Source organism: Crocodylus porosus, unplaced genomic scaffold (genome assembly GCF_001723895.1).
Source record: "Crocodylus porosus isolate Cpor-Errol unplaced genomic scaffold, CroPor_comp1, whole genome shotgun sequence".
Taxonomy (NCBI): domain Eukaryota; kingdom Metazoa; phylum Chordata; order Crocodylia; family Crocodylidae; genus Crocodylus; species Crocodylus porosus.
Genome location: NW_017728886.1, coordinates 62,102,473 through 62,124,782, shown reverse-complemented (window position 1 = coordinate 62,124,782; position 22,310 = coordinate 62,102,473). Strand labels below are relative to the sequence as shown.

General features: G+C 46.2%; 1 long non-coding RNA gene across 1 annotated transcript in view; it reads right to left on the bottom strand.

Annotated features, from left to right (window-relative positions):
* Window positions 1-6: 6 nt before the first annotated feature.
* The window catches only part of LOC109321956, a 30,556-nt gene continuing 8,252 nt past the window's right edge, over window positions 7-22,310 (bottom strand). The window contains exon 3 of the long non-coding RNA XR_002104252.1: window positions 7-74. This is a non-coding gene — a long non-coding RNA (uncharacterized LOC109321956). The remainder of the gene's footprint in view (window positions 75-22,310) is intronic.

Here is a 22,310-nt window from a genome sequence, read left to right as displayed (position 1 = left end):
GGCGGCGGCACAGGCATCTGTCCAGTTTCTCACTTCACTCTGTTATGGGAGAGGCTATAACCAAATTCTCAGTCCTGGAATAAAAAATAATAAGAATGTATTTGCACATTGCAAATGGAGAAATAGACAGACTGCTAGCTCTCAGCAGACTGAAGACTTTTGTACAGTACTGCCTCTAAAGCCACAGTATGAACAGCCTCATTACAGTTATCTGATGATAACATTCATCTAAAGAGCAAGCTCAGAGCTGGACAAGTTCCATGAATTCTAAATGTATAGATGCCAACCTGTCCAGCTTTAACTATCAGGCCTTACATTAATCTAGCCCATGGCCTTGAAATGCAATTATGTTGAGAACAAAATTGCAATGGACTAAATATCAAAGCCCTTACTGGGACAAAAACTCCATTGACTTTAATGACAGTTTTGCTGTTCTAAGGAGAGTAAGAACTTTGTAAGGACATCTGGATTTGGTCCAACATGAAAAAGACATGATTTAATAATAAATGAAGAAATAATTTTCCAGATTAAAGTTTCATTAAGTGTAGTACTACTGCCAAAGGACAGCACATGAAGGCCAAGAAATTTCAAGCATTAAAGTCAGAAATGAACAGTATCAATCTTTTTTTTTTATCACTATTTTCAGAACATGCTGAATAAGAAAAGGCTTCCATGTCTTATAATAGAGGGGCAGAAAGTAAGAGTTTACAATAAAGAACTGTGGTTCCCGGGGGAGCACAGTGATTATGGACTGTACAAATAATTCTTAATAAATATGGGCTCTAGCTCTCGGTTGATCATAATTAATTTTTGGGTACGTGGCTTCCAACAGTTGCAGTCTGTGAGCATCACTGAGGTACTGCAGACAAGTTCTATTATCATCTCTTAGCAGAAATGGATTATCATACCCCAAAATTCCTAGCTGGCTTCAGTTTGATGGTATAATTGCCAGAAAGACCATGGAGGTTTAGGATATTGCTAAAAGCACTCTCATGAGAGATTAAAACTTGCAGCTCTACCTATTCATAGAATCATGAAAATAAGGTTTGGAAGGGACCTCAGGAGGTCATTTAGCCCGACTAACAGATCAAAAGCAGGACCATCCCCAACTATTATTATCCTCTCCAGAAACCAACTGTAGTTTGCTCTTTTGACATTCATACAGCCTGCCTTTTGAGGTCAGGTGGTTACTTGAAAAGAAAAAGAAAGAAAGAAACATCACTAACATTTCACTTAAATTACATAACGAATCTACAAGAGACTATGAATATATTGAGACCAGATCTTCAATATCAGTATCAAAGAACTGATACTCTACTTTTTTATTGAAAAGTAGAAATTAAATTTAAAAAAGTCTTTTAAGTATACACCGATGTAGCAACCCTGCTGTTTCATTAGCAGTACCAACATACTCATCCAGCATGAGTAGGACGGGGAACATGGACTACATGCTGGTTAAGGCAGGTGTTCATTTCAGCATCCAGCTTCTCAGCATAATTCTTTATTAAAACATTTTATTAAAGGAAATGGAACTTGAAAAGCAAACCAGTGAGCTCTGTATCCACAGCATGCAGTAACTCATTAATGTGTGTGTGTACCTGGATGTGTAGTCCACTTTCCCATTTGCAAACTTGCTGAGGGCTCAAAGCCAGTCCCAAAAGTGGTAGCCCTCCACTGGAAAAATAAATTTGCAAGTGGCTCACAATAAAGTTTGAGTTGCACAACTCTGTGCCAAATGAAATGGAAAAAACCATGGCATGCAAGGGCACTGGATTTCAGTAAAGAAACAGGAAGCATAAACAGCAAGCAGTTACCAGGTGGCCATGAATAAGATCAGGCCTTTTTAGGCTAGGTTTCAATGACAAGATTCCAGCATGGAAGTAGACTGCTGGTAACAGAAGGCCCTGGGAAACAACCTATCAGCATGTGACATGGGGACAACATTTCTATAAGGTTAAAGAACAATGTAAAAAAACCCAAAGAACGTGGAGGTCTGTCCACTGGGGATCTGCAGGCCGGTGCTGATTTGCCTACTACAAGAAGGACAGACTAGAAGCATGTGCATAGGGTCCAAGCAACTTTGTGCCTTTCCTATCAGACAGCTTGTAAGAATTAAGATGGGAATCGCTTGCTCTTTTTCTTGTTGCAACTCTTTAAGTTTACACCTAAAATAGTCACACATTTTCATTCTACACATTACATTAGTAACACATTCTATAAACCTAAGAGTACACAAGTGTTTACTAGGCAGCCCCCAAGGGCTAGTGGGCACCTGCATAAATTGCCCTAAGTATGGCATACTGAGCATGCAACCCCAAAGAAACTAATGTGCCATGACACCTGGGGTTGCAGTGTGGCTAGTTGCAATGTCTACCCCTAGCTCTGACTGAGTTTTCCGGGGATAACAGCCTCACTACTATTCCACCTCCATTATTTTGCTACACATGAAGCCATTGCTACAGTATGACTACTTACCTCAATTAAGCCACATAAAAGCATATCTATAAATGGAGTTTTACTATCTACTAAGTCAGGTTGGGCAAAATGTGGCCCGTGGGCCAGATGTAGCCTGCCAGGCCATTTTATCTGGCCTGAGGGGCCCCCACAAAATTTAGAAAATTAATATTTATCTGCCCCTGGCTACCTGTCATGTGGCCCTTGATGGCTTGCCAAAACTCAGTAAGCAGCCCTCCACCCAAAATAATTCCTGCGAGGGAAGTGGGGGTGGGGGGAAGCAGCTCCAGACAGGCTCTTCCCCTGCTCTCCACTTGAGGGGGCTGGGGGGATGGCCAGACACTAGCCTGGGCCAGCACGCTAAGGCAGAGGGGAGGGAGGAGGTCTGAAACCCCTCCCCCACTCACATGGGACCCCAGCCGGGTCTGCTTGGCAGGGGCAGAGCAGCCCCTGCCTAGCTTTTCACTAACCAGATGCTGGTTCAAGTCAGCATGCTGAGACAGAGGGGAGGGGTGTGGGGTTTAAACCCCCTACCCCACCTGTACAGGACCTAAGCTGAGGTCTGCCTGGCAGGGGCAGTGCAGCCTAGAAGGTTTTTCCCCATTCAACACTTGAGCAGAGGTGGGGGGGTATGGACAGGGAAAGTGGCCAGCTGGGAGTGGGGATAAACCTGTCAGAGACTGCTGCACCTCTGCCAGGCAGACCCTGGCTGGGGTCCAGAACTAGGTCTGCCATTCCCACCCAATTTTCAGCCAGGTGGAGCAAAAGGGCAGGGCTACCAACCCTGCTCCACTGAAGTAAACAGCACAGCCCAGGGCTGCAGAGCATCCTGAGTTGCTCGGGGACTGTGAATTAACTTGAACCAGGAAGGGGTCTTGGACAGAAGTTCCATAAACTAGTTTAACTTAAATCACTTCAATCTTATACTACATCCAACCAGGTTTATCTAAAATCAGTTTTGGCCATTTTGGATATGGACAGAAGTTACACATAAACTTGTTTAAGTGATCAGAAACTGGTTTAAACCTGCAACAGAACAGAAGCTCAGTGCACATAAACCAGTTTCAAAATGCCTTAAACTGGTTTAAGATAAATCTGGTTGAATGTAATGTAACCCTTCTGCTGAGCACCTGTCAGCAGCAACAAGGGCTGGGTACTATTTAGGGGATACTAAATATATTATACCTTGGCTTGAGCCTCCACCCAGTTCACCTAATTTTAAAACACTACAAACTACAAGACAAAGTTTATAGGTGGCACCCTCTTTGTGGGGGTTCTTTACCCATACACAGGCAGTCTGGGACTTGGGACTCACCAAAGGGTAGTTCTGGGGGGTCTGCGCCCCTATACCTGCCCTTCAGCAATGGGTTGGAAAGAGGGACCCACACCAGAGAGTCCAATAAACTGCTCTGTGGGTCCACTGCACTGCAGGGAGCTGCTAGAGAGCAAAGGTCCTTTTGCATTGCAAAGAGCCCCTCATTGCTCCCTGCGAAACTGTAATGCTGATCCTCACTTCCACATGGTGGATTTGAGGGGTGAACTGCAGTCTTCATCAGCAACTCAAACCCCAAAGTTTTTAGTCCTAATCCCAGCACTGCTAGGGCAAGAAACTGCAAGAACTCAGAGAAAAGCCAGCCAAATAGCAAAAAGGGCCAGCAACCAGCACCAACCACGCTGCATTTGTCAGGACACAGAGCAACAAAAGCAACATATATCAGGCCCAAAATGTGCCAGGCCCAGACATACAGCCAACAAATGTACAGTGGGTCTCAGCAATACAGCGATGCTGAGACGCAACCACTGTAAAACAATAAAAGGGGTACTCAGGCCTCTCCTGCACCTGGGCCTGAATATACAACAAAAGAGTACCAGGCCTACTTGGCACAGGCCTGGACATATAGTCTCAGCCACACTGATAGGCTGAGACCTAACAGCTAGGAAACGGCAAAAGGTGGGGCCAGGCCTATTTTGGCTTGGGCCTGAACTAGGACTAGTGCCCAACCACAGCACTTGGTTGGAGAATAAACTGCAAAAGGGACAAAAGAAGGCCCAGGCTTATTTGACTGGGCCTGCACTGGACAGCAAAAAGCCAACCCACCTTATGCAGCACTGAGGACTGAATAAGCCACAAGAAGTGCCAGGGCTTCCCCCTGGCCCAGGTCCGCCAGCTAACATATGGCTGGGGTTCAGTCCCACGCTGGTAGGCTGAAATGCAGCAGCTATGAAACAGCAAAAAGGGCCCAGGCTTATGGCTAAAGCCAGAACATGTAGTCTCAGCTATACAGGAAACCCTCGGTACTCATGAATCTACCGTTCACGGATTCGAATATTCATAGTGCACCACACCAATGGGGTGGGTTGGGGCGAGCGCCGTCACGGCTCCCTCTGGTGTTGCACCAAGCTCCTACCTCTGCATAAGCAGGCAGGGAGTGCTGTGCAGGGTGGGGGAGGGCAGAGCTGAGCAGAAGGCAGAGCCAGGCAACCAGAGAGCAAGCGCTGGGGATGTGGATGGGGAGGGAGGCGGTGGTGGCATCATCTCCCCTGGAGGCAGCTGTGGTTGGTCCCCAGGCTCTGTGGGGGATCCCCATGCTTCCAGATTCTTGTGGGGGAGCAGGAGGTAGCTGTGGGGTCTGATCGGGAGCCCTGTCAGTTTTTATGGATTTTGCCATTCACAGAGATCGCCAGAACAGATCCCTCGCAAATGGTGACAGTCTCCTGTACCATCACACTGAGAAACTACAATCAGCAACACGGTGACTGCCAGGACCCCGTTCTTGGTCAGTCTCCATTAGGGAATGATACTCTCATGGCATCATCCCATTCAAGTCCTGCAAGGCCAGTAGCTGCCAGAACCCCATTCCTGGGCAGCCCGCACTAGGGGAGGATACAATCATGGCATCCTCCCACTCAAGAGCTGTGTGGCCAACACAGCCAGCAAGACACAGCTGGCGTTGAAGGACACAGCTATGCTGAACCTAAAAGAAGTTGCAACAGCAACTAAAACATGCCAGGCTCTCAGTCCTGGCCCAGAGTGCGCCAGCAGAACTGCCAAGCCCTAACCTTGGCCCACTTGCTGCAGGGATTAATGCTCCCCACACAGCATCATCCCACTCAAAACCCAGAAGGCAAAAGGGGAAAGGAGAGGGAGAGAACAGGGGTCTTAAGCCCTGAGACAGACTTTCTCTCCCTGTACCTGAGGCTTTCCCTTCACATAGCCTCAGTTTGCTTCCTCAGTGAAGAACAGGGCTGAACCCCCCACCCCTTCCGCCATAGGAAGCAGGCCCCTCTGGCTCCCAAATTAGTGTTCAGGAGGAAGAAACAGAGAGGCTCAGACCAGGTGGCCTCAACCTAAAATAGCTTTTCTGACCTCATCCTTGGCCCCAGTCACAAAGTAGTCTCATTGGGACACTGCAAACACAGATCAATCAATTCAAAGGTGGTCGGCAACCCCTGTTGAAGGGGCCAGAGTCACCAAACTGGTTCCACTGGTTCGGTTGAGGAAATCTTAAGACAAAGGGTCTAGACACAATAAGGGAGGGGGGGAGCAATGGGAGAGCAAGCCTCTCCAGGACTAGAGGAAGCAAATTATACAACACAAACAAGATATATAGCAAAATAAAACCAGAAGACACTTGACCACACACAGCCCCAAGTGTGTGTGGGTGTTACAGTAATATCAGACTTAACTGATTTAGGTCAAACTGGTTTACGAAACTTCTGTCTCAGACTCCTTCCTTCTTCAAGTTAAATCCCAGCATACTTTCCAGCTCTGGGCTGGGCTGTGCTGTCTGTTCCAGAGAGCAGGGCTGGCCCTACCCTTCTGCTCCCTTGCTGGAGCAGTAAAGGCTGGCTGACAAGAGGGCAGGGGAAGGGGAGAAAGCAGGGCGGGCAAGCCCAGCTGGGGATGCAGCCCAGTCTATGGGGCGGGGGGGGAGGGACTGCCCCCACCAGGTAAACCCCAGCTGGAGTCTGGAGCCAGGGAGGGGGGTTAAATACCCCTTCCCCCCACTCAAACTTACTGTTGGCTGCAGCTGTGGACCACAAGTCCCAGAGGCACCTGGAAGCAGGAAAAGTAAGTGATGAGGAACCCTGCAAGTTCCTGCTGTTGTGATTGTGGACCACAAATCTCAGAGGCCTTGGAGGCAGCAGGAAGAAGAAGTGAACACACAGCCAGAGCCATACTCTAGTATACCCCCCAGCTTCTGGCCTGAACCACTGCAGACATGTGGTTGAATTTCCTGAATCAAAGGTAAATGGTCTCTTCACTTCTGTTTCAGTTTAATCTGTGTAGCTTAGACTAACCTGCAAAGACTAAATTGGTTTAGCCTCATGCTTTTTGACTGTCTGTACTTAGCCACTGAAAGCAGTTTAAGTGCACTAAACTTCTGTTGTGTTACAGATTTGAACCAGTTTCTGATCACTTAATCCAGTTTGTGCGTAACTTCTGTCCCTAGCCTTAAGGTCTGATTTTTCTGACCTTACCATCACTTTGTACACAATGGCCATTACCTTCACAGCTTTCCAGCACTATTACTAGTAGGTGCAGATTAACAGTCCATGTTCTGCATATGAAAGTTCTGTTTATCCAAATGGACTTCAGAGGTGCAGGTTATGTTTTTGTGGGCAGAAGTATTAGTGCTAGGAAGGAGGATACAAAAGGATGCCTACTCTTAAGTGAAAGCTGAGATAGAAATCTTATCAGGGAAATTTAGTATTCAGGTCTAGTCAAATACTGCATGATCTTCCAATGCTAATAAACAGGAAATGCCAAATAAAAGCAAGCAAACTTTTTTTCTGCTTAGCTTATTATTATGTCCTTAGTACATCATGTTCTTTTAATATAAAGTAATAAGATCTTTCAGTTTTAGATGTATATTTGCAGAACTTAACACCTTATTTAAAGATGGGATACTTACATTTTTCCCCAGATTGTGAATTAATCAACACCTATATCTCTAGATGACAACTTGAAGAAAGTAAGGTAGATGTGCATCTTATAGACTAACTGGAACACACATATATTTATATATAAAGAGCTATAAGCATAAGCACATCATAGACTCATAGAAAATTAGGACATCTACTCTGATTTTCTGCTTGACTTCTGACTAACATGGCTAAATATTTCTTTCTGCTCATAGATGGCAACTTGAAGGAAGTCCTTGGTCATCAATCCCCATATAACAGGATAAACTCAGAATTAAAAATTTAATGTGCTCATCAGCTGTGGAAATTGATAACATAAAACAATAAAGAAAATGCTATGCAATTAATAATCATATATTACAAGGTGGGAACTCATTCTCTTCTCAGGCCTCATGATGCTTCCACTCTCATAAATGTTTTTTATAAACACTATCTCATACAACGTACTCCATTTATGTGCAGACTGGACAAGAGCATACTTTGCTTAACTGCACAACAAGCCTCAAGTCCCAGCTTTTGCCTATTACTTAACTAATATGCAGATAACCAATGTTGCAATCTAAGTGTATACACAGTTTAAATGCATGGGAATGCTTTAGCCACAATGTATCTACCCTGTTACATAATAGCATTAATCACATAATTGGTGAAATTGATTAGAAGCTGTCAATTTCAAAATTTCTAAAAAGAAGCCTTGAACTGACTATATCCTGTCAATTGTATTGCTATTACCAGAGGAATAAGGGACTCTGACAAACAAGGGAGAGAGCCTTAAGGAGGTGCAAAAAAGCTTGCAGTAGGCTATTCTTGTAGTTAGTGAGCCTTTTTCACATTGAGATTAGGTAAAGGCATAACCCAGGGATCAGCAACATTTTTTTGCTGGAGTGCCAAAAACATGCAAACCTCAACCCATGCCTTGACTTGGCGTGCCAGGGACAGATGACAGGGAGCTGTGAGCGACCCGATCCTCTTTGCTGTTGGCAGGTGCACACGTGCCTCCAGGCAGATGATGGGGGAAGGTCTGGGGAGAGGCCCTAGACTTTTCCCCACCACGTACCTAATTAAGGCATGCATGCAGTTACTGCTGGCCATGGGGCCCAGACTGCTCATTGCAAGCAGTGGGAAGGCTGCAAACAGCTGCGCTAGGGTCCAGAGCCCTGGCTTAGCTCTGAGCTGGTGACAGCCACACACACACCTTAGGGAACATGGCAGGGAAGGGGCCGGGGCAGCTCAACTCCAGCCCCTCCCCTACCATCCACTCAGAGGCACGTGTATATCTGCACCCAGCAACCAGCTGGGCAGGGGCTCTGCAGACCGCGGCACAGCAGCTTGCAGCCTCTTGGCTGCCTGGCACAGCCAGCCCAGGTTCTGGACAGGCCCCTTTTGCCCACTTCAGATCCTAAGCTGCTCACAGCAGATGGCAGGGAGGCTGCAAACAGCTGCACCAAGGTCTGTGGAGCCCCATCCTGGCTTGCTGCTGGCAGCAGGTGCATGCATGCCCCCATTCACACAGTAGGGGAGAGGCCAGGGTTGTGCTATGCCAGCCCCTTCCCCACTGTCAACCCCAAGGTACACATGCAGCTACCACTGGCCACAGAGCTGGGCTGAGAGGCCCAGACTTCAGTGTACTGACAGCAGCCTCCCAGGCACCTGACACAACCAGATCAGGTTTCCTGCCTGCCATAGAGCCCAGGCTGCTTGTAGCAGGGCTTGCAGCCTCCCAACTGCCTTCTGTGACTAGCCTGGGCTCTGCAGCCAGCAGCAGCTTCCCAGAGCCTGGGCCAGCTGTGGCCTGCTGGGCAAACCAGCCTCATGTGCCATGCTCTGGCATACATGCTGGGGTTGCTGACCCCCGACATAACGTTTTCTCAGTCCCAAGATTATGTGCTTAAACCCTGTACACTTTCCTCTCCATTTCTTACACTCATTGGAATGTTACTTAAATTGTAAAGGTACTGGATCTGTAACTCCTCTCCCTTTCCAACTACTGTTAGTCCAGGAATGCGGAGGTAAGGTGATTTTAAATATGCATATTTTTAAATTGAGGTAGAAGGGAACCAAGTCATCCCCGGGAATAACTCCAAGGGTGAAACAGACGGTATCTGTGGGAGGAGGAAACGAAGAAACTGTAATGGCCATGTTTGTGTAGGCACAGAAGGCTTGAGTGTTGCAGAACCAGGCCCAGAAACAGCAGAATTCAGAGCATGGAGGAATTACTAGTTTGCCTCCCTTCTGAAGCACATTTGTTTGCATTTACTCGCATTCTGGGCAGTCTAATTTTAAGTGTCCCAAATAATAAGCTTGTATTACTTCCCTTGGGAAGCTCTCTCATAATCTAATAGTCCTCATGATTAGAATGGATTTCTGATATTCAAGCTATTTTTTTTCCCCTTTCTCAACATAAACCTACTGCTCTTAGCTGTACCTTTGTGTGCTGTAACTCTTTCATATCTGCATCTGTGAAATACTTGTAGAATCACAACCCAGAATCATGCACGCACCAGCCACACTTATTTAGCAGCCTCAAACTTTCCCCCTGTGACAGCCTTCCAACCCTGAACATTTTATTTTTCTTTCTCTGAGTGCTATCAATTTGTCAGTATCTTTCTGGTAATGAGACACTTGAAACTAAATGCTACATTTCATGTACCACTACACTAGGTGTAGAAAAGAGGACTATCCCCCACCTCTAGCAATGTATAGCACCATCGTTCATGTAGCACAAAATTATCTTAGAAGATTCCTGTACCGTACAATCTCCATGATATAACAACACAAGCAGCATGAAAGTCAGGTAATTTCAGTAAGTCTGAATATATAACTGAGGAATAACTGTTTAGAACAGTCTGAGTTAGTCAATTCAACTGCAAGGCAATATTATTTTTGTTTTATAACTAATACTTTAGGAAGAGTTTGAGAGACATCATCAGTTCCTCTGTAAATACACAGAAAATATGATGATACAATGGATGTCATATGTTCAATCTGTTGATTAACAAAGGAAAAATAAAGTAAATGAGGCCAATGCTCTTAATCAGTTTCAAGTGAAAACTTATTAGAAACAGAGTTAATATTTTATTATGCTTCAATTTAAATGAACTATTCTGAGTTCAACTTTTTATCATAGTCAATGTGAGAATCTTTATAGTTTAATGGAAAATTAAATGAGGAAAATAAAACTATAGTAGATAACAAGCATTTAGAAGCCATCTTCCATGGCTGGAAAACAGACAATACGATTAACTGTTCCACCGCATGTTCCTGTCAAACATCACTAAAGAACAGCTGAAATGGCGAGTACAGGCACACCACAAATGTCACGAAGGCAACACAGAAGATGCACAGAAACTAAAGAGGCAAAAAGAAAACATATACACATTTCACAGCAAGATAAATATGGCTGTCATTGAACCATATTTCACAACTGCAAACACTTTGGAATATGTTTCTCTCTTAAGAATTTATCATTTCAGATTTTAATTCCAACAGAAGCCTAACCATTAAATTTTTAAACCCCAGATGTTATGTTTCATTATGCACAAACAACAAATTGACATTTTCAGTCTGAATGACGTTCTAGAGAACTAAAGAGGAAATAATAATAAAAAATATCTTTCCACATTCAACACAAAATAGATGCCAGTCACTACAGATATCAGAGTGCTTCAAGATTTAAGGAAACAATATAAAAAAAAAAATCATGACAGTTTCATGACTAGATACAACTCAACAGAAAGATAAATATCACACTCGAAGATACCTTTTTAACATGTATATTAAGCTCCACATGTATATTCATATGGTTTGACAGATAAAGGTCTTGCCTTACATTACATATAATTTTAATTTTCTAATGCAGGGGTGGGCAATTATTTTGGGCGGAGAGCCACTTGCCAAGTTTTGGGAAGCTGTCGAGGGCCATACGGGTAGCCCCACCCCTTGGCAGCTGCCCCACCCCTGGTTGCCATACTGGGACCAGAAGTCCAACTTCCTAGCCCCTGCTCTTTGCCACTGGAAGTCCCTCTCCTTGTCCTGGAAGTATGCCTTTTGGAAGGAAGGGTGCTGTGATCTGGAAACTGTGAAAAAGATATATCTACGTGTACACACACACACACACACACACACACACACACACACACACACACACAAATAAAACATCTACTATAACCTATTTTAATTTTTTTTTTTTAACATTTTTCTACTGATTTCTGTGTTTACAAAAAGTGTATCTAGAGGTGGCCACATAATAGCTTAAAATACAGCCCTACTGTGTGTTTTGTACAGGCAGCAAGGGCGTATAAGTGATGGTGTGGTTGGGAAGAGTGTGTGTGAGTTTGTGTGTGCATGTGTGCCTGCATGCGCGGTATGGGTGTTGGTTGCGTGCTGAGAGAGCCATGGCCGGGCTGCCAGCTCCAAAGCGTACAGCTCTAACACACTGCATGTAAACCTCACACAATACAGCCAGGCAGACCCCATATTCAGGCTCTGTGCTTCTACAACCCAACCCTGGATCTCTGCCAGTCCCAGGGCACTTGCACAGGCTCCGTGTTTCTGCCCACCACCAACTTTCCCTGCATTCCCTCCTGCAGGCTTGCTCACTGCTTCCTGCAGGCCCCCGTTTCCTGCAGTGCTTCCTTTGGCCTCCACCGCAGCCCCACTGTGACTCCACTGCCTGCCGCAACCCCACAACTCACTGTGGCTCCACCATCTGCCAGAGCCCCCCACAGCTATGCTGCCTACTGGGGTCCACTGAGCCTGTGCCACTGCCACCTGCTGGGGCTCTGCTGCCAGCCGGGTCCTGCCTCGGCCTGGCTGCAGCTGTGCTACCCATTGAGGCCCACCACCCACAGTGGCTCTGCCGCCCGCCAGGTCCTGCTGGGACCCGGCTGTGGCTCTGCCACCCACTGGGGACCACCTCCTGCTGTGGCTCTGCTGCCTCCTGGGGCCCGCTGCCTCCCCACTACCCACCGGGGTCCAGCTGCAGCTCTGCTGCCTGTCGGGGCCTGCTGTGCCACCTGCAGGGGCTTGCTGTGGCCCCACTGCCCACTTGGCCTCTACCACCTACCAGGTCCCACCACCTACTGTGGCTTCGCCACCTACCAGGTCCTGCTGTGGCTGTGCTGCCTACTGGCTCCGGCCGCTCACTGGGCCCTGGGCTACAGTCCTGCCACCTGCCAGGGCCCATCACCTGTTACTGCTGCACCACCCACCACAACCCCACCAACCATCGGGGCCAACGATGGCTCTGCTGCCTCCTGGGGCCCACTGTAGCCCCACCACCTGCTGGAGTCTGGCTGCGGCTCTGCCACCCATCGGGGCCCACTTTGTTGCCTGCTGGGGCCCCGCTGTCCACCGGGGACCACCGCAGCTCCACTGCCTGCTGTAGCTTCGCTGCCTGCTGTGCATCGTGTGGGTCCTGCAGCTGCCACTTCCTGCACTCTTCCCCACAGCCCCCCTACCACTACTCCCTGCAACCAGCACTTCCAGCCAATCTAACCTTATTTTCCACTCAGACAGAGGGAGAAGGAACAGCTCCAGGGGCATGGGGCCAAAAGCCACAGGGAAGGGGGTTGGTGGCTAGGTGGAGCCAGGCTAACCTTGCTGTTCAGCCACAGGCTCCCACTGGCCACCTGTCATCTTTGAATTAAAATAAATTAATTTTCTAAAATTATTAAAGGCCCTGCAGGTTGGATAGAATGGGCTGGCGGGCTGCATCTGGCCCACGGGCCATATTTTGGCCACCCCTGTTCTAATATGTAGTATCTAAGTCTATCAAAATTACTGGAACAAAATCTTCTCTTATTTACTGTTACTCTATATTTACATTACTGCAGCATAGAGTAGTGTAATTACAGAGTAAAAAAAGAAGAAAAAAAAGGCTCTTGTGAAAAATTCTTGAAGTCCATTAGACTTCTGCTCAAATAAGAACTAGTGCCTTAATAGAAAATACTACAATACAGTTAAATAAAACAATCAAACTAAATTTTACTTTTAATATAAAGTATTTACACAAGGTTTTATCCACTCAAGACCTCCACCATTTTCTCCTAGCTCTGAACTTGGCATATGGCCCTTGGGAAAGATATGTCCACTGAAACTCCCACTCCATCAGAAGCCTTGTTAGTAGTGATTAAAAGCAGCATGTTATCTGGGAAGGGACATAATATTGAAACCTAGATGATGGACTGACTCAGCCCACACCTCCAGTAGGCTTAGGATAGAGCTGAGGCTGCAATTTAAAGCAGCTTTCCCCATTCAAAGGTGGAGTTGCAAATGCTGCCTTCTCTCCTCAGGCATGACTACTTTGGGATGTAGCTTCCTCTGTTGAAGCAAAGGGCCTCAATTTGCACCAGATACCCACAGCCAGGAAGCAAGCAAGCAAGCTTACTAACTGGAATGGATTTCCATAGCAAAAAGATTCCCTTCTGTCTAAAGCAGCAAAGGAAAGAAAAAAAATCACTACATTCTGGTTGATAAACTTGTATTAGAGAACTCCCCCCACCACCAAAGAAGGAAGAGAGAGAGCAATTTTGTCTGACACCAATAAAATAAAACTTATCTTTGTAAGAGTTTCCTTTGTATACAGGAAGAATTCAAAAGAGAAACACCTTTCTGCTTCAGTACTAGACATATAAGCAATAATGAATTGGATTAGTAAAGTTAATCATTGGCCTGAGTTAAAGAAAGGGCAAGCTTCGTGAAAGTTCAAGGCCACTGCCACATCTGAAGAAGACTTTTATCATCCAAGTGTTTTAGAAAGAACAGCACTCTAATTTAGAAGCTACAAAGCCTTTGAAGTTGCATTTAAAGTTGTATTATCTTTCAAAAAAAGTTGTTTGTTTTTCAGTTCTGCACCATGGGAAAGATTGTACTGGGGAATTACATTTTGACAAAATTAGAAAAAATACATACACACACCACACTCACCCATGTATATGGGCTGGATGGATGGCATGGGGCTGGCCTGCAGGGCTAGATCCAGCATGGGGTCAGAGCACAGGGTTGATCTGTGGGTTCAATCTGCCCTGTATGGCTCCCCACAGGTTAGGAAGTTTGGCAGCAGGGCAACAATGGCAGTGTTAATTCCCATGGCTTCTAGAGCTCCTTCCAGAGCTATGGTAATTAATACTGCCACCAATTTTCTTGCTGCCAAATGCACAGGCTGGATGCCATGGCTCCGCAGGCTGGAAGATGAGCACCACTGCTATGTATATATACACACACACGCACACACAATGTTCTTATTCCTACACAGAAGTGTTCCCACAGAAATGCACCCAGAAAGTTAAATAATCAGGTCCCCCTAATGCAGTGATTCACAACCTTTTTAAACAAGGCACCCCTCACAAAATACTAGCTCTTAGCTTGCACTTGTTCTTGACTACAACAAAAATAATAGATCAATTATTCTGTTACAAAAAGAACTCAGAAAGACCACAACAGGTCAGAATGTTTTTAACACTGGTGATTCTTATTTGAAATCTATGGGTTTATCTTATTAATTCAGTGTAGGTGTTTGCACACCTAATAATGCTAATATTGCGGGGCACTCTGCAGCACCCTAGCTGAGAATCAATGACCTAATGGAAAGAAGTTCCACTCAAGCATGTAGTTGGTCTTTTCACCACTAATAAAGCCATATTCAAAACCTTGCTTTTATATTGCTCTTACATGGCAAATACAAGTCTCTTTTTCAAAAATATAAATGAGCTAAGGGGCACCAGATGTGAACTTGCACATCTTACCACTGCAGGTGCCATGGGACACTGTGGTAGCTCAGCAGGAGACACACCTCCCCCTCCTGCTACCAGATGACTCTGATTTCACAGCAGGGTGCTGGGGACACTGAGAAAATTACCTTTTAAGACAGGGTGGGCAAAATATGGCCAGTGGGCCAAATGCAGCCCACCAGGCCATTCTATCTGACCCACAGGGCACCTAAAAAATTTAGAAAATCAATGTTTATCTGTCCCTGGCTGCCTGTCATGCGGCCCTCGATGGCTTGCCAAAACTCAGTAAACAGCCCTCCACTCAAAATAATTGCCTGTCCCCATTTTAAAAGATGCAAAAGCTGAAGGCATTTAAATTCCCCCCAAGTGAAATCCTGACCCTATGGAATTCAGTTGGGCCAAGATTTCTCCCAATAGCTATTTACAAAATAAGAATGTTGAACGAGCCAATTCTATTATATCCTACCTACTGGCTGTAGATGTAATGGTTTCCTCCCCTTTATTTCTTATTGTGCTGGTTGCCATTCAACAGCTGCTACATTTCAGTGGCAGGAGAAAGGATGAATCCAGTATGCCCATTCATCATAGCAGTGCAGGGATGCTAGTACTTGTAGATAAAAGATGCTATGAAAAGCTAAGCTAAGCTATTTAATAACAGTACATATACTATCATTATACTAATTAACTCTTTAGTAGCTTTATCTATCTTCAATCTTTTAATTTAACAAAGCAAATTTTTTACTGATCCTGAAACAGTCATGGGCAATATTATAAAAACCCAATTAAAAGATGAGAATATACAAAATAGTGATTTTTACTGTGCCCAAATTAATCACCTAACTTAAAGGCAACAGAAGAATCCCTGCCCCTACTAAAAATCAATGCCAAAACTCCCAATGACTTAAAAGATGATGCAAAGGAAAAGAATTCTTGTTGGCAACATCTCCTCCTGGACCAACTGTATGGTTGGTACAGACACAGGCAAGCTTTCAGGTAGAGTTTCATAGTTGTTAGGGGCTGGAGGGGTCTTACAGATGATCAGGTCCAGCCCTCCTGCACATGGGACTGCTGGCATCCAATGATGGTCAAGATGTTTTTTGAAGATCACCAGGGGGGATGACTGGATCACCTCTGGGGAGAGCCTATTCCAAACCCGCAGCACTCATTTTGTAAAGAAGTTTTCCTTATGTCTAGCCTGAAGTGATCTTCAATTAGCTTAAGCACATTATTTCTTGTCCTCCCTGAGGGGCGGCGTTGGCGAATAGATGCTCCCCCAAGCCCTGATGTACACCCCTGATATACTTATATCCAGCAACCAAGTTCCCCCTGAGTCTTCTGTTTTCCAGACTGAACACTCCCAAATCCCTCAGCCTGCCCTCAGACATCTTGGTCTCCAGGCCTCTAATCAGACGTGTGGCCCTCCTCTGGACTCTCTCAAGCTTCTCTGCATATTTCTTGAAGTGCAATGCCCAGAACTGGATGCCAAGGGGGTCTCCCAGCTCTTCTGTTGCCTTTCTTGAGAGAGGGAATAGACTTTCTTTGAGCTTTTAGTATTGCTTCCTTGAGGAGCAACCACTCTTCTTGTACTCCCCCTTCCTTATCAGACCATGGTCCCTCAGGGCCTCGCCAACCAATCTCCAGAGTTTGTGGAAATCAGCTTTTCTAAAGTCAGGGATTTCTGCCCTACTGGCTGATTTCCCTGGCTTGGCGTGGATGGAGAAAATGATCACCTCATGGTTGCTGTCACCCAGTTTCCCTTCAATCCGCAGGGTGCTCACTAGATTGTCCCCTTTGCCTAGAGCCAAGTCTAGGAGTGCCTTGCCCCTGGTCAGCTCATAGAATTCCTGAGTTAGATGGAGCTCCTTGATGCAAGTGAGAAAGCTTTGTGAGCAATCAGATCTAGCTGAGTACTCATCCCACGAGATGTCCGAGTAGTTTAAGTCACCCATGATGACCATGCCCCCTGACCATGCTTCTGCCAATTCTCTACAGATTTCTTGGTTGAGTTGTTCCTCTTAGTTCGGAGTTCTGCAATAGATTCCTACAGTCAAGTCCCCTTCCCTGTGCTCTTCCTGTAACACAGTACCCTTCCCTCAGATCTCCCTGAGGAGGTCTTGAAAAGATGATTTCATTCTACATAGTTGCGCCTGGCCCCAAACCGTGTCTCCAGGGAGAGATCAGCTTGTTTGCCTTTCTTCTACTGAATCTGGTCCTTCAGGGGAACCAGCCATACTGACTAGGGACAGACATTCAAAAAGCCAGAGCCTGAATTGATTCAATCTTTGCAGGTTAGTCTAACCTGCCTAGGGTGAACTGATTTGTAACAGCACAGGCATTCCTTGTGGACTGAGGAAATGCAGGAACACGCCTGCAGTTGCTCAGGCCAGGAGCTTGGGGGCACTAAAGCACGCTCTCAGCTGCAGGAAAGCTGTGCCGGGGGGCATGGCCAGCTCTAGCAGTAGCTTGGAGTGAAGTGGCCAGATAGGTGTTTAATTCCCTCCTCTCTGTCCCATTGACAGGGACCCAAGCTGGGTCTGCCTGGCACTCCCCACTCACTGCTGCGGCCCCAAGGCAGAGACAGCAGCGAGGGGGGTTATTCCTCTGTCTACCCCCACTACCTCCAAGGGACCGCAGTTGGGTCTGCCCACACTGACTGCTACTGCTGCCACTCACTCCCTGCTCGGGGCAAGTGGTAGAATAAGCCCCCTGCTGCCCCTTCACTGGATGCCAGGGGGAGGAGGAATAACACCCATCCCTGCCCCCTGCCTAACAGATGCTGACGGCTGGCATCTGGCCACACCCCCACTCCACTGCTGCATTATCAAGGAAGCCGATTCCCCCATCAAGGGCTCTGCCTCCTCGATGCTGCAGCAGCAGGGTGGGGGCACGAACCCTTGATGGGGGAATCAGCCTCTGTCACAGTGTTAGGGAGTGCAAGCCCCTTCCCAGCAAGGGGGGCCATGCTGCAGGGCAGGCAGAGATGCGGCAGAGTGCATGCAGCAGCACTGGGGCTTGGAGGGGGCCCCTCCCTCCATCATTCAGCAGAGGGGGCTTATTCCGCTGCTTGGCCCAGGTAGAAAGTGAGTGGCAGCAGTGGTGGCAGGAGCAGGCAGACCCTGCTGCAATGCTCTGGGGACAGAGGGAAGAATAACCCCATTCCCTGCCACCCCCCGCCTAAGGGGCTCTTCAGGCTGGCATCTGGCCCCGCCCCCACCCATCTACTTCCCAGTGTGTGAAGGGTGCAGGCGGGGTGCACTGTGGGGCTAGGAAAGCTCCTGTGGACCCTGGCAGCAGTGCTGCAGGGGACTCTGGCCCTCTCTGAGCCCCAGTGCTGCCATGTGCAGTCCACTCCAGCTCTGCCTGCCCTGCAGAGGGCCCCCCTCCCAGGAAGGGGCTCATGCATCCTGATACTATGACACGGGCTGCTGCCCCCATCAAGGGCCCCGCCACCCTGCCGCTGCAGCAGACACCAGCCCGCAGAGCTCCTTAGGCAAGAGGCAGGGATGGGGGTTATTTCCCCTCCATCCAGCATCCAATGGTGGCCCGGCACAGCAGCAATGAGGTGGGAGTTCCTGGCAAACCCAGTTCAGATCCCTGCTGGTCGGACAGGGACCAGGGAATTAAACCCCTCTCTGGCCAGACCCCTGTCCCTGTCTGTCCCTGTTTGGCTGGGGAGCTGATGGCCAAGGCCAGTCCTGCTGGGCTGGAGCAGCGAGCCCAGCCCAGAGAGCATGCTGGGATGCTGGGGGACTCAAGTTTAAGTTAAACCAGAAAGGGGTCTGGGACAGACATTGTATAAACTGGTTTGAGCTCAATTACTTAAGTTTGATACTACATTCAACCAGGTTTATTTCAAACCGAATTCAACCATTTTACAATTGGTTTACATGCACTGAATGTATGTTCTGTTACAGGTTTAAACCAGTTTAAGTGTAATGTCTGTCCCTAGTCACTGAGATCTTGACATTCAGGACAACAAGCTTTATTGATGGCTCCAGCAACACCAGTACTATGATTAACATAATGGTAACACAACTTAAGTTGCAATACTTCTTGTATATGTATTCATCATGTATTCATCATGTATTCATTTATTTTACCATAGCATTACTGTTATGCCTGCCCAAATTTACTCAAACTCAATCAACAAGTACCATCCAGTTTCACTTCTGTGTACCTAACCTTATTTTATTTCCCAGACATCAGTGGTTATTTCTAATCCGTCTCGCTGACTATTATGCAATTACCCTACTTCCTATTTTCTGTCTCTTGTGCCTGTCACTACCCCTGGTTCACAGAAAATTCTCTGCTTCTACTTGCCAGCTGCCAACATGTGTAGCAAGAAATGTCAGCATAGCTTGCGAGTTGTATTTCCCAAACCAATTAACAGCAGCAATCAGGCTGGCTAAATATTTTAGACCTGGAGGATCAGTTGTGAATTCCTAACAGTGACAAAGTTCTCACTTAAAAAAAAATAATGACAGTTTTCTGAGATTGACTATTTGGCCCGCTGAGTCTCTTAAGGCTTCAGAATTCAACTGTTAGCAAGAATTTAATAAATCAGACTGGAAAGAGAAGCTGTTGGAAGACCTGACACAGATCTGATATCGCACAAAAATATTATATGGGCTGAAAATGCAAATATAGATGGTGATAGGCAAGGCTAGAACAAACACCCATTTATGAAGAATAGTTTCATAGTAGCTACAAATAATGCAGTTTTCCTTCTCTAAAAAAATTGATTAGCTTCTGTATCAGCATCCCAATTCCAGAAACAGCTCTGTAACACCTACCCTTCAAAGCAGCCGGGACCTCTGGCCTGTGACTGGCAGGAGAGTGAATTTTAGCAGGTTTGATTCTGGCTACTGATTTGTGTCTTTGTTTTGTTGGAAAGGAGGGAGTCTCTCCCCACCCCACACACATACTTCCATTATTTTCTTCTTCAGTTCTTGGCCCTCTCCCCTCAATGGTCTGTCTTCTCCTCTCAGTTTTATCTTGTTCCCATTGTTTTTATACTTCTTTCTTGTGGGTGGTATGTCAAGAGAGGACAACATGCAGTTCATGAAATCTGATTGGGGGGGGGGCTTTCTAATGGATAATTTCACTAGATTCAGCTCAGTTTGCTAGTGCAGAGACAAAAAGAAAGCAGTAGCAAATGTACCAAAAGGCCACTAGGAATACAGGACTGGAAGAACTGCCCTGGATCATTGAGTTCAAGGTCATCATCAGGGTGCTGTCATCAGAAACCACATTGTATAATCCTTTCCATATATCAATGAAGCTCTGCTTGGGTGGTTTTGATCCCACTGTCCCAAAAACCACACTGCTCTGATGGTTAGAAATATTCTTCCAATGTACATAAATTAATTTATGGTCAGTTGATATACATTTGCTCTTGTGCCAACATTGTTCTTTAGCTTAAATAGTTTTGTTCCCTCCATGGTATTTACCATTGAGGTGTTTATAAACAGCGGCCATATTATCTTTTAGCCTTTGTTTGGCTAAGCTAAAAAAACTGAACACTTTTAGAGTATGCCTGTAATGCACAATGTAGGTCCCTTTAGAGATGCTCAAGTAAGTTCAGACACTGGAAGCAGTATCATATCATATCAACACAGAGTTCAATCCAGGCTAATTTATCCTGCTTCTCAGGCACTCCATTGTGCAGTGCAGACCTACATTTCAGCCATGGAACACATTCGTTTAATTATGCCGTGGAATCTGATTGCTGGCTCCCACCCTAGAACAACCCCGAGGCTGGTTTTCCCCACAAGGAAATTTAAACCCCTTGCCCAGCAGCTTCAGTCCGCCTGCCAGGTAAATAGGTGCGGCTTCCAGTGGAGCCAATGGGCTTTTCCTGCCAGGGACAGGGAAATCATGGGTACAGATTTTAAAGTCTGTCATAGGAGAAACCCTTCAGCTCTCCTCACTGGGAGCCTCTGATCCCTCCATTCCCAGCAGTGTCCAAATGAGGTACCACTACAGCCTAGTACAATGGCATTACTTCCCTAACCTACTGTCATAGAAATATCTTGCCTGATGCATCCAAGGCCATATTTGGCTTTCTACAATAATATCACATTGATGGCTTTCAGTCATACAGTAGTAAACTTGTGCTCTATATCCTTCTTCTTTGTTCTTCCCAACTGATGAGCTGCCAGATTCTAGCAAAAGTTTTCCTAGACTCTAAATGCAAGAAATTGAAGTTTGTACTACTGAATTTCATCCCATTGCTGCTATTCCAAACATCTGGTCATTCAGTTTTCCCTTGTATGATACCATCATTTGCCTCTAGATTGAGGGTGCCTTTGAACTTGGTAGCACCTACAAATTCCATCAGTATATGCCAAATTTGAGTGCTATTGTCATTAACGAAAATAATAAACAATATCAGTCCAGACCAAGTGCTGAGAAACTCCACCACAGTTACCTTACTCTAGGCTGCCAGATCCCCTTTCAACAACTGTCTGTCCAACAAGCAATTACATGCCCACTTCACAATTCTTCTACTTATCCCCATTTTCTCAACTTACCTAATAAAGTATCTAATAATAATGAGTTATAATAATGATAATAACCCATTCATAAGTAATAATTAATACTTCCCCTTCTGACACTACCAGATGGCTTTCTGTGACTCCCCACATGATCCAGACTGACCTGGACAACCTTGCAAGGTAGGCAGACCAAAACCTGATGTCATTTAATGTAGAGAAGTGCAGGGTGCTCAACCTTGGAAGGAACAACCAGCATCATACTTATGGCTTGGCAGTACTATGCTCACTAGCACCATGACGGAAAGAGACTTGGAGGTCTTGACTGACCACAGGATGAACATTAGCCACCAATGCGATGCCATGGCTGGCAAAGCTAACCAAACTCTGGCATGAATCCATTGATGCATCTCTAGCAAAACCAGGGATGTCATCCTCCTACTTTACTCGGCCTTGGTGAGGCCACAACTGGTTAGTCTAACCTGCCTAGGGTGAATTGGGCCCCACAGTTCAGAAGGGACATAGGTAGGCTCAAGAGAGTCCAGAGAAGAGCCACCTGTATGATCAAAGGCCAAGAGCGCAAGACTTACAAAGAGAGGCTGAGGGACATAGGCCCGTCAGTCTTACCTCTATCTTTGGTAAACTCTTTGAGAAGATCCTCAAGGAGCACATCTGTGATGGGCCGGCTTCAGGGATGATGCTCAAG